The sequence below is a fragment of the Brienomyrus brachyistius genome, chromosome 8 (genome assembly GCF_023856365.1).
Source record: "Brienomyrus brachyistius isolate T26 chromosome 8, BBRACH_0.4, whole genome shotgun sequence".
NCBI classification, from domain to species: Eukaryota; Metazoa; Chordata; class Actinopteri; order Osteoglossiformes; family Mormyridae; genus Brienomyrus; species Brienomyrus brachyistius.
In genome coordinates, this window is record NC_064540.1 from 7,894,908 (window position 1) to 7,907,994 (window position 13,087).

A 13,087-nucleotide genomic window follows, 5' to 3' on the forward strand; every position below is an offset into this window, starting at 1 on the left:
AAAAACACATCTGATCATTAGATATTCATGAGCAAACCAGACACATGAAGGGAAGCAGAGATCTGAATTCCTCTGTCACTTAGATCTGAATTCACTTAATAAAATGATATTATTAATCAGAATCACATGACCAGTATTTCATTATTATGTTAAAATTCATAGAGTGAGAAACCTCAAAGGTTTAACTGGGCATATGTACATTTGAATATTTATAATTGTTCAAATAAAATGAGATGATATATTTTAATGTCTTATTCGAGCAACTATAATCACAGTTTTTATTCTTGGCTATGTCTTGACTTTAACAGTAAAAACAGATACGTTTTCAAAGGCTTCAGTGCCATTAAAAGAGCAAAACCTGTACAAAACCAAAAATACTCACATGATAGTCAACAGTTTTGATTTGTATACCATAGTTCATATGGGTGACAAGTGATATGGAATTTAAACTTAAAGATTCATGGTGAAAATCTAAGTGGTTTTTCATAATTAATGAGTCTATTAAATGCGAATTCAAAGGCACAGCACACTTGTTATTGTCCCATTCTCATAGGGGATATAAAGAGTTATGTACGTTTTATGGACAACTTCAACAAAAAAAAAAAACAAATACATAAATGGCGGAAGTGATAGTTACACCTCAGTGCAACCCCACCCACACTTCATTAAAACATTAAAACTCTCCCTTGTCGTGTTTTCATTTATAACTCCTCATAAAGAGACCAGGATGTCCTGCCTAGAAATGGGAAGGTGTCACTAGCACCAGTATTGGGGCTGATATGGAACCTCATTGCAATCCTCAATCACTAGTTCTTGGATCTGTTGTGCAGGTGCAGAAAGGAGTTTTCTCTTACTTCGTACATTAACATTTTCTTGAGACAAATAAAGAATCTTTTCCAAATTGTAGTTTATAGTTTCTGCCACAACCAGGCATACTATAAAAAGGTACGTCTGACTAAAATGCCAATTATTTGCAACGAATTTTCACACAGTTTATGTTATAATTCATAATTGGTAACACTTTACTTGATGGGGCACAAATAATATAATACTATTCTGTATGTATTAATTAACTAAGCCTGTTATGCCATTAATGCCATGTGATGTATGTTTTATCTTAGGCAGTTACTATATTTGTTACAATATGTTAATTCTGAAAACCTTTGTGAACTACTGAAGGAACTTGTAATGGAATGAGTCATGATAAGTTAAATAGTAATCTCATGTTCATTCATCATTAATGAATCATGATACCTCTTTCATCCCAAGCACTTACTATATTGGCAATATATCTGTTAATTCTGTGAACTACCGAAGGAACTACTGAAGGAACAAGTAGTGAAATACTGACCTCATGTTTGTTCATCATTAATGAAATGTGATGCATCTTTTATCTCAAGTGGTAACTATATTTGTTCATGATTTGTTCATAATTTGTACTTGAGTAGAAACTGAGTTATTACTAAGTATTTCTGCCCAGTCAGGTAAAGCGTTATGTAATAATTCAAATACCACTGTCAAGTTATGAAATGTCTCCAGGTAAAACGATCGGCTTCTCACTGTAGTATAGTTCTAGAATTGTTTTATTGTGTTGTGTCCTTACCAATGTGTAGCCATCGTTTGCATGACTACAAACTTTATTTTGAATATTATAACATTGAGCAGCAACAGCTAAACAATAGGTAACACGGTAAAGATCTGTGTCTTCAGTGTGGGACACCAAGCTTTGTGTCTAGCCACAGGGTTCTCCTTGCAGAACTTGGGAAGGAACAAAATTTTTCAGAACCATACAGATAGGTTTGTATCCCCTATCCATGTTTCTAGATTATGACGGTGATAATAGATGGCGCATTGTTAACGGGTTGATGCTTACTCCTTGGGCTGGTAAGGATCCTGCTTTCATTGTGGGAGATGACGGGCAAAACTTGCTTTTTTTTAGCACAAATTTTATTAGCATGGATTATGAGACAACTTCAGCAATGCATAAAGCTTTTGTGAGTTGTCTCTTAATAGGGGCCTGGATAAGTTATGGCGTGGAATATCATTCTGTAATAGTGCATTACATTTTTCATTTAATGGTACAAGCTCATGTTTTTGACAGATGCTTACTGGTTTATTTTTTGGTACAACAATCTTCAGCCAGTCTTTGGTTTTAAAGAAAGGTGTGAAGCGTATTTGAAGATGGCAAGGAAAGGGCAGGACTGTACGACTTTGCTGTAGACAGTAAAAATTTAGGGGTTACGTTTAGAAGAAGAAGGAAATATAAATAATTTGCAAGACTGCAATAAAAAAGGGAAGGAGATAGTTGGGACTGGACTGTGAGCCAAAATGTGAGGGGAGCAGCTGAGGGGGAGGGGATCTGACCATGAAAGGAATGGGGAATTTACAATGAAAGAATGTTACAGGCTTAAGTTACATTCAAAGCGTACATTCAAACTTAAAAGTTAAAGTAACGAAGAAGAGGATAGTTTACAAAATGGAATGCAAATTTTGTTAATTTAAAACTAGCAATCAGTCATTTTATCCATATGGATGGGGATCTTGAAAAAGAAATAAACTTTCTTGGAATGTGCCAAACCAAAATATATAATACAGGAAAATCTAAGTAAATGTAGTTGCTTCTACTTCTTGTGCTTGATGGGGCTTCCCAAGAGGTACTTCGCTTGTAAAAATATGTCATATAATATTCAGATGATAGCCAGAGGGGCCACTCTGCCGTTGTTCATGAGGACTGTGAACTGCACACAGCTGCTGTGTTACAGTACCCAAACATGGCCAGGTCTGAGCTGCCACTTGGGCACAGTCTCAGGTTCCATTACATTGGTGTCCAGGGTGAGCATGATACAGGTATAATGGTTTTTCAAGAGAATCAAAAAAAGATAAGAAAAAAAAGAGTTGTGTTAGTCTCCATTGAATACAGTCATGCATGATGACTCCAGGTAATCCATAATCTAGTCAGTGACTAATTACATTTCTTGGAGGTTTGGAGAAGTACTCATTTATTCAGAAAAATGTCCTCAAACAAGTTTTTGTACTTGGAAATACTTATTCCTGAATAATAAATTACTAAAAGTAATCACAAAATCCATCCACTTTCCATACCAGTTATATAGCACGTGCTGAAATGTTTGCTTGACTTTAAAACATTTGGTTTGTTCCTGTGCTATCTGTCAGACACCTATTATATAATATAAAATGCAAAATAAATGAATGCTTGGTTGTTTTCTATTTGAAAGACATAATGCTGGTGATACAGAGCAGCACTTGGAAATCTAGAGGGAATGATGGTACCGTGATCCCTGACAGGGTTTGCTGTCAGAATATAAATACATCTGCTTGTTCAGCTCCAGTGACAGTGCTGTAAGTCTTAAACTGAAGTAGACCAAGAGCAACCTTCAAAACGGAACACCCATGTCTACTGTACATGTTTCATTGAATGGCGTTTCCAGGAACTTTTCATGAATTCAGGTAAGGTACCGAAAAAATTCTCACCATAACTATCTACTAACAAGATTTAAAAATTAATTTTATATATATATATATATATATATATATATATATATATATATATATATATATAAACATTTTAACATTTAAAATATTAAATAAAATTACTTATCTGACGCATTGACATGCATGTTAAAATGCATTTGTATATGATGTATATTTACAGGCTGAATTCTGATTAGCTGTTATTTGTATATTCCGCTAACTGTATATCCGTACAAGAACCATAGTAAAACTATGACAATGTTGCTGATTAATATGTGACTTCACTTTTTTTTCATATTCTTTTTTTTCCCTTTCATACTCCTGTCTGTTTGTCTTTTAAGTACCCGAACATGTGAGTATGCCGGTGTGGTAAATACGTGGCATCTCGGACTATTTTAAATCTCATGGAAATGTTTAAATGAAAATGTTTGTGAGAAATGTTAAATAAAACGACGAGTCTGACTGATCAATCTGTCCGTCTATTTGTATGCGTCTCTTGCCGGTGCTGAGGGGGGGGTGAGCAATGAAGGAGTGAACACAGAAAAACGCCTAGTCAATTACACTTCCCTTCAAAACCCACTGACACAAATAAAAGTAGCTTTAAAGGGCATTACAGGGTTACTCGGTTATGAGAATCATTAGAGACAGCAAGGTCCCTGGACCAGCTGGGGGGGGGTTACGGACTTTGCTCGGGGGCCCAATGGTGACATCACTCCACCGACCCTGGAAACGGAATCAGTAACATTCTGATCACAATCACAGGCACCGCCACCAGACCACGGAGTGACCCCACAATACTGTTGTCCAAAAAGACTGATAAATTGGGAGAGACTATCAGTTCCTCACCTGTTGCCTGTCTTAGAGTTACCAGCCATGCTGGTAACGTAAGAATATTAGAGTCAGGTTCCCAAAGGACTGACACATAACACTCAGCAGCTGTAGACACCCACAGGCAAAGCCAGTGCCAGTGAGACTGCGCCTCAACTGAATTCCCAGTTATAAGTGTAAGTGATATTGTTAGAAGTAACTGCAGACCGGGCGAGGGGACAGAAAATGATCAAAATCTGATTATTATAAACCAAATGCATGTACATGAAGGACGACTCAGGTCAAAAAACACTTTCATCATTTGAAAAGATACTTTTTCACTGTAATGGATGCACACTTTAATGTACTGCAGCATGACATACCACAATATTTTCATGGAAATTAGTGAAATACAAAATATTTTAACAAAACAGTATAGATTGCTAGTCTTTTCCAAATAGTTACAGTCACAATCAATAAGTGTATCTGTACAAAGCTTGTCATACATAACCAAAGGCATATGAATGTATAGTGTATATGTGTGTGTGTGTGTGTATTCATACATAACATTTAACCTGTAAAGTAGGTCAATCAGTACACATTGTCAAGCAGAGGTCCCAACAAGTACAATTTAGCCTTCAGTTTTTAATTAAATATTTCATTCATCATAATATTGCATCATTATACAACCGATCACTTACTGCATATAAAATCTGGTAAAAAATATAGGTATAACTGACGAATCCGGATCTTAAGCTGTTCCCAACATTACTTCAATGAATGGAAAGTCAATAACTCAGCAACCATGAAAATTAAAACTTTGTTATAATTTAGTTATGGTGACCTTTCAAATGAGAATAACAAATTATAACTTAATAGCGGTTATTGAAATAAAAGTTAAAAATCAGGATTTAATGGATGAATAAAAATTTTTGCTCTGATTTTTGTTTGGGTTCTTTAGATAATGTTCTCGGTGGACAGACATATGAGAATGCTTTTGCATTATATTTCTAATTATGTAACTCTCAGTGCTTAATTTCTTAATCAGGTGTTGGATTTATTTTTTTTAAGTCTTTGTTGTTTTTAACCATCAAGCTTTTGGTTCCGCACAAATGCATTCCAGCAGGATCCAGCACAAATTGATCACTGGTTACTGTTTAAAACATTATATAAAATTCATTATGCTTAGAAGTCGTCATAGGGCTTATGCCACAGGCCTGTTCTTCGGTTTTACTGACTGCCTGAATTTGCTTATACACTACGCAATATAATATTTACTTATTTGTTTTAGCTTTAGTAGATGCATGGCCAAATCCAGGCCTTCTTCCCTTATTATGCTACATATATATAACTCTTTGGAGTGTCAGCTGTGATATTTTGCACTTTGTTAACAAATGTTCCTGCCATTTACCAAACCCCGAATCTTGGGAGAAGCCCAATGCCCTCCTAAAATGTCAGTCTTGTGTCTCTGGTAAACTAACCAGTCTCTTGTGGGAAACTGAAATATTAGAACTCCCTCTAGTGGCTGAATGTCAATGATTACTAGTCAAAAAAAAGTTATTTTTTTTTGAAAATAGGCAAATAATTAAAATTCAAAAATCATGTCATTAAAAAAAATTACAAGCTTCCTGCCTGTTTACAATCACAAAAAAAACTGCATTTGATCAACATTTTGATAAAAATTGCATTTGATCAACCCAAGTCTGGGTTTTAACCAAGACTGTGACTTGCACCAGTTGTCACCTGACTTCCTGCAGAGACCCCATCTCCTCTTGCATACTGCTTCTTCATTTCCTGGATGCATCATATAGACTACATCAGGCAGGCAGCCAGACAGCTAGCTAGCCAGACAGATAGGCAGACAGACAGACAGGCAGACAGACTTTATTAATCCTCGGAGGAAAATTCAGGATAAATTATTCAGTTGACCCTACAAAGTAAGAAGCTTGTTATCTCCATTTTCGGATCTCTGCTACTTTTTCATATTTTAATAATATACATTAATTTAACTTAAACTTAAGCCACCTCATCAGGATGTCTGGCTGTAAATTGAAGGCTACTGACTCTGCTGGTCTTAGACCCCGGGAGACCAAACAGCAGAATTGGCTATATTAACATTGATACTGTTTATGTGAGTCCAGCAAGACATAAATAAACATTCAGAGCGTTATTTTTAACACTGCTGATTTTGCTGCGTCGACACGCCTAAGATGGCCTCTTGGCACTGACACCTTGAGGACCATGGGTAAACATGAACTTTAAAAATGTAAGTGACGGTGACCTCCAAAATGTAGTTGTTCCTTTAACATTTTCTTCTTTCTTTCTGATGTTTTGATAGAATTCAACTACAGGAAACTGGGTACACTCTGTTTTTCTGTTTTTTATATAACATCGCCTTCAGTCTGCAACTGAATCCTGGCCACTAAAACCAAATAAAAAAACAATACACACTCAGAGTCTTAAAGATGAAATATATACTGGTAAATGAAATCATCAACATGTAGATAGGAGTTCAACTTCATATATGCTTGTAAAGTTGTAAGAAGGAAACGTGATTAATTGATGGCATGTTCTCTTCGTGCCAATAATTTTTAAGTACCATATTATCTACTGCCTCACACCTCTGGGACCCGGGTTTGAGTCTCCGCCTGGGTTACATGTGTGGGGAGTTTGCATGTTCTCCCCATGTCGTCATGGGGTTTCCTCCGGGTATTCCAGTTTCCCCCCACAGTCCAAAAACATGCTGAGGCTAATTGCAGTTACTAAATTGCCCGTAGGAATGCATGTGTGAGTGAAGGATGTGTGAGTGTGCCCTGTGATGGGCTGGCCTGGGTTGTTCCCTGCCTCGTGCCCATAGCTTCCAGGATAGGCTCCAGAGCCCCCGCGATCCAGAAGGATAAGCGGTTTGGACGGTTCGTAATCAGCTACCTTTATTTCAGTGGAACCCATAAAATATCTGTACTATATATTTCTGCTCCCTGAATGGATTACTTTACACTTATCTATGTTAAATTTCATCTGCCAGGTATCAGCCCAGTCGCTAATTAAATCCAGATCCAGTTGTAGCCTCTCCGCTGCTAGATCAGTATATGCTACACCACCCACCTTGGTGTTGTCTGCAAATTTAACCAGTTTACTGTATGTATTGGGGTCAATATCATTAATGTAAATTAGGAACAATAGTGGTCCTAAAATTGAACCCTGCGGTACCCCACTATGAACGCAGGCCCACTGTGACATTGTGCCTCTAATAACTACTCGCTGCTTCCCATCAGTTAACCAGTTTTCGATCCAAGCTGCTACAGTTGCTAAAATTCCTGCAGCTTTGAGCTTAAGCAAGAGCTGTTTGTGGGGGACAGCATCAAAGGCCTTCTGGAAGTCTAAGTAGATCACACCGTAGGCCTTTTTGTGATTAATTTCTCTTGTAGTTTCCTCAAAGAACTCAAGTAAATTCATTAAACAGTAGTCTTACTAAAAATAAAACCACAAAACAAACCACTGTTGAAGTGGATCTGGAAATGGCACCTAATCATAAAAGATTTCAGACAGCTCTTTAATTTCCAATTGAAAGAAAATGAGATACTGGTCATTAATATGAATATGGCAGTGAGTTTAGACTTAGGAAGCAGGAGTATCTGTACAAAACATACTAACTACCTCAAGTAATTAAACATGTCTCTAATTTTCAGTCAGCTCCCAAAAGCCTGATAAAATATTGAATATCGTAAAAAATGCATACAGTGTAAAATGATTTAATTAAACCAATATCAAGGCCACAACATACAGAATAAAGCACACAGCGTTTGCAAAGGCTATTGGGATCATCAAATTCACTAACCAGACTTAACTAACTTAACTCGAGCAGACTTCCAGCGCAATCAAAACCACCCACTTATGACATTTTCGGAGAAACCACTTGAACTAAACTTACCAAAATGCCGAACTACTCAGAGAGCCAGTGAACTGCTTTAATTGAACGTGCCAAACTTGCTAACGCGTTGATTGTTGGAGTCGGAAGTTAGTGAGCCACAGTCAGCATGCGACTGGGCAAGAACACGGTACAAACACAAAGTATTATGATATGCAGAGGAGCATTGAAGGCAACACAGCTACGGTGAGTCAACAAAAAGCAAATATAAGTTGTTTTTATAGGTTAATGTGTCAAGTATTTTTTGATTGTTAGAATCTAAGACAATGCGTGGATGAACAAAACGTTGTTTTAGATTTAAAAACCGGTTCAACCAATTCACTGAAAAGAACTGATTGAAAAGAACAATCTGTTCATGAATCGGACATCACTTGTATGAGGGAAAAAATGAACCTACTGAAAAGGAAATATATTCTGATAAAGCAGAGATTCCAGCAAGTGCAAAACAATAGAAAAGAGATTATTGTTTTGCTCCTAGCAGAATAATAAACAGACCATTCTTCTAGGAGATTTTTCTTTAATCAAAGAAATGTACTGTGGGCATTTTCTTAGTGTTATACCCTACAATTAAAGATTATTTTCATATGATTTATTTATTTAAATTAGATTTCAGTTCATAGTTTATTCAATCTGTCATCCCTTTCATGTTCTGAAACTGTTCAAGGGCAATTCTAAGGGACACAAAAGCAAAAATACAGCAACAATTATCGATATCGTTTTATATATTTAAAAAATTATCACGATAAAATAGTTTGCCATATTGCCCAGCCCTACCCCTAACAACCCTACTTCAAAAAATCCAGACTATTCTTGATTTAGGATCAGCTGACTGGTGTTAAAAAATCTCCCCGAGGCAGTAAAAACATTTTTTCATCATTAATATGCCATTATTTGGTTCTTTACTTGTGTTTGTACATTTTAGTCACATTATGACTGCTTGCTCATGATTCAATGTATATATTATGAATGTCGTTGTATTTCCTGCTGTCTTTTGTGAATGTCTATTTGTTATTGTTCTCTTCCACAGATGCTGCTGTACAAAACCATCCAGGGGCCAAGATATTGAAGTTAGTGAAGAAGGAGCATGGACAAACAGGAGCAAGTTCAATAGGATTACATACAGGCTGTTCTTCATTCCTTGATTTCTTCATGTGTTCTGCACCTTGTGTAATAGGTGAGGAAACGAGATAGACTGTTAAACAGGGTAACAGACTGTTCTTTTGGGTCCTTAATTTCTTTTCTTTCCTTGTTCTGAACCTCTAGCTCATATTTAAAGTTTGACAGCTGAACGCCAAATAAGTCTGACAGCATGGCTCTGAGACACTGCATTTTACAACCATTATGCATAGATGGAAAATAATTTAGTATGTTTCAAAACAGAATTAAGGTATTCTTGATTGATTACCCGTTGCTCTGTGGTAATATATGGTAGATATATGGTAATATAATTTGCACATACATGTCCCCATATATATGTGAATATATGTAGCATAAAAATCATACACACACATTTCATTCATCATCATATTACATCACAAATGTGTGTACATATATAATATTTTGCGACATTCATATTCATATACCATACAGGAAAACCAGCAATGGCTTATGTATACTCAGGGACGGATTGTGGGTTGTGTGGGCCCCTGGGCAAAACGTTCACGGGCCCCCCCCCCCCCCCACCACCACCACCACCACCACCACCACCACAATTCAAGGGCCCTTGGCAGCCAAACGCCCTCCCTATAGGATCAGGGGCCCTTGTAGGCAGAGGATCAAAGAATGTAGGCCCTCTAAAATAGACAAACGAAAATACATTGTTGATAAGCGTTGCAATTTGTTTTGGGCTAGGGGCCCCATGGGCCCCCTACACCCCAAGGGCCCCTGGGCAGCGGCCCCGCTGGCCCGGTCCGTAATCCGTCCCTGTGTATACTGTAATATATTGTATATTTATGAGTATAAATAAAATAATAGACCGTACCGTTCAAAAGTTTGGGGTCACTTAGAAATTGCCCATGGAATAGCTGTCATTGCTATCAGAAAAGACTGATGAGTTTCAGAAGTTTTCTGTTTCTGACCATTTTGTGCCTTTAATCAAACCCACAATAGCTGATGCTCCAGATACTCAAGTAAACTCAGTGACAAAAAAAGTGAAGCACCCAGAAGTAATGGTCCGATTTGGATGTAATTTGGTACACGTGCAGACCAGCGGTGGGTATGTAAATGATTCGATTCGCAAGGAGCTGCCACGTCTAGTCACCAAACATAGAGGATGTCTCGTGGACGCATTACACAGCATTACCAGCTCTTGACATTGAGTTTCATAGGGGGCACATTTGGGGTTTGCATGAGGTCAGGTGGTCGTATTGTGCAATTGCCCAGTCTGTGGGAAATGCAGATGTCATAGTCACCCGATATTGGAACCAATGGGCATGTGAGGCACCCACCCAGGTTGTGAAGGTTCCGGTCACCCAAGACAGACCAGACAAAGGGAGGATCGTTGTATTGTGCACCAAGCATTACGAACCTCCTGATATCTGCGCCTGCCATCTGGACACAGGTACTGGACTCTCTACAACACCCTGTGTCATCCCGTACCGTGTCTCGACGACTGGCATCAGCCGGACTATGGGTTCACCGTCCCATGTGAAGGCTGCCGTTAACACCAGCACTGAGAAGGATGCGTTTGGAGTGGTGCTGTAACCGGGAGGCATGGACTGATGACGAGTGGCGTCGTATCATGTTCAGCAATGTATCTCAGTTCTGTATTACCATGGATGACCAATGTGTGTCAGCACCGAGGGGGAGAGGACCAATCCTGCCAATGCTGTGGAGAGGTGCACTGGTGTTAATTCTGGCAGCATGGTGTGGGGAGCCATAGGGTATGACATCATGGTGTGGGGAGCCATAGGGTATGACATCATGGTGTGGGGAGCCAGAGGGTATGACTTCAGGTCATCTCTGGTAGTAATTTGGGGAACCTTGAAAGCACAGCGCTTCATCAGTGACATCCTAGTGCAGTACTTCAACAAGACAACGCCCATCCACAAACGGCACGTGTGTCTATGGACCGCCTGCGTCATGTTGAGGTCCTCCAGTGGCCAGCCAGTACTCCCGATCTTTCCCCAATCTAACGTGTGGTATCAGCTTGAACATCAACTCAGACCCAATGCCAGTGTGTAGGATCTCGAGGGCCAGTTACAACAGCTGTGGCTCTACTTGACGCAGGAGAGGATATAACAGCTGTACAACTCTCTTCTGCACCGTATCGCCGCATGTATCCACGCCTGGGGGGAGGTGCCACACCGTACTGACAGGGGACCAGCACTGTGCCCATACTGCCAACTCTGTTATCCGTTTGACCTGAAATTATAATTAACTTTTTTTGTCACTGAGTATAATATAAAAAGGCCAGTTTTATTGCTTCTTTAAATAGCAGAACAGTCTACAGCTGTGCTAATTTAATTCCAAAAGGGATTACTAATGATAAAATTTGCCTTTTAAAATGATAAACTATGCCAATGTAGATATTACATTAAAAATCAGCCTTACAGCTACAAAAGTCATTTACAGCATTAACAATGTCTGCATTGTATTTCTGTTTAACTTGATTTTGGACAAGAAATTGCTTTTCTTTGGGAAATGAGGAAACTTCTAAGTGACCCCAAACCTTTGAATGGTAGCGAACATTGCAAATATATAATGCATATATAATTGAGGGAATATATATATTTTAGATATATTAATCTATATACACTATATTGCCAAATGTATTTGGACACCTGTCTTTATACATACATGAACTTTAATGACACCCCATTCTTAATACATAGGCTTTAATATGGAGTTGGCCCATCCTTTGCAACAAGGAGTGTGTCTATGGGAATTTTTGACCATTCTTCCAGGAGACCATTTGTAAGGTCAGGCACTGATATTGGAGGAGTTTCCTAATACTTTTGGCAATATAGTGTATATAGTGTGGGCAGAGAACATATTTTTTCTTTTTTTTGACAAAAAATGGTTCATTGACATTTTTTATTAAGATGTCCCAAGATATTCTGTGTCAATCTGCTCTATTTTTGTACACAGATTTTTTTAGATTCAACTGACACTTCTGTATGATTAAAACGATTTCCCAGAAGCAAACTCAGACAACAGTTTTCTTTGAAACAAAAGGATCTATGATTTCACTGTAGTTTTCCTTCTTCTGGGGAATTTTTCAAAAACCAAAAAGCAATGGGAGAAACCATACAGTGGATGTGCAGGGCAGGCTTACCAACATAGCGGCGGCAGGTGTCAGCACTTTCTGGGCTGCAGTTCCATGGCAGGAAATCCTATTTATGTAGAAATATACAGTGTCGCCAAACTGCTCAGATCCCATCTTCTTGCCAAGCCCAAAGGGAATGCCTGCAGGCCAGTCACAGCACACTGCTTCAGTCTACTGCTGAATGAAGCACTTTGCCAGAGCATAACTAGTGTAGTAGCTATCAAATAGAGCTTTCGATTTCAAGAAGATCCAACAGCTGCCCTATTATGGGACATTTGAAGAGCGTTTTTGATTGCTCAATGAAAACTTTATATATGTAACTGAATCATTAGAACTATTGCTCATATTATTTTATTGTAGAAGTAGTTTGTCATACTTTTTACATTGACCTATGTGGGGATCATATTGTATTAAGATAAACTAAAGTTAATATATAGCTTAACCTTTCACCACTAACCTTTCCACATTAACCTGGGACACTGAGGAAGACATGGGAACTGCATATAATTTTAATACATTACATGCTCTTCAACAAAATACCAAAATAGAAGGGCTTATTTCAGTCATGGAGCTTGCTTTCACATTTGCTTTTG

General features: G+C 38.1%; 1 long non-coding RNA gene across 1 annotated transcript in view; it reads left to right on the plus strand.

Annotated features, from left to right (window-relative positions):
* The window catches only part of LOC125747564 (uncharacterized), a 46,087-nt gene extending 42,125 nt beyond the window's left edge, over positions 1 to 3,962 (plus strand). The window contains exon 4 of the long non-coding RNA XR_007399331.1: positions 3,345 to 3,962. This is a non-coding gene — a long non-coding RNA (uncharacterized LOC125747564). The remainder of the gene's footprint in view (positions 1 to 3,344) is intronic.
* Positions 3,963 to 13,087: the final 9,125 nt, after the last annotated feature.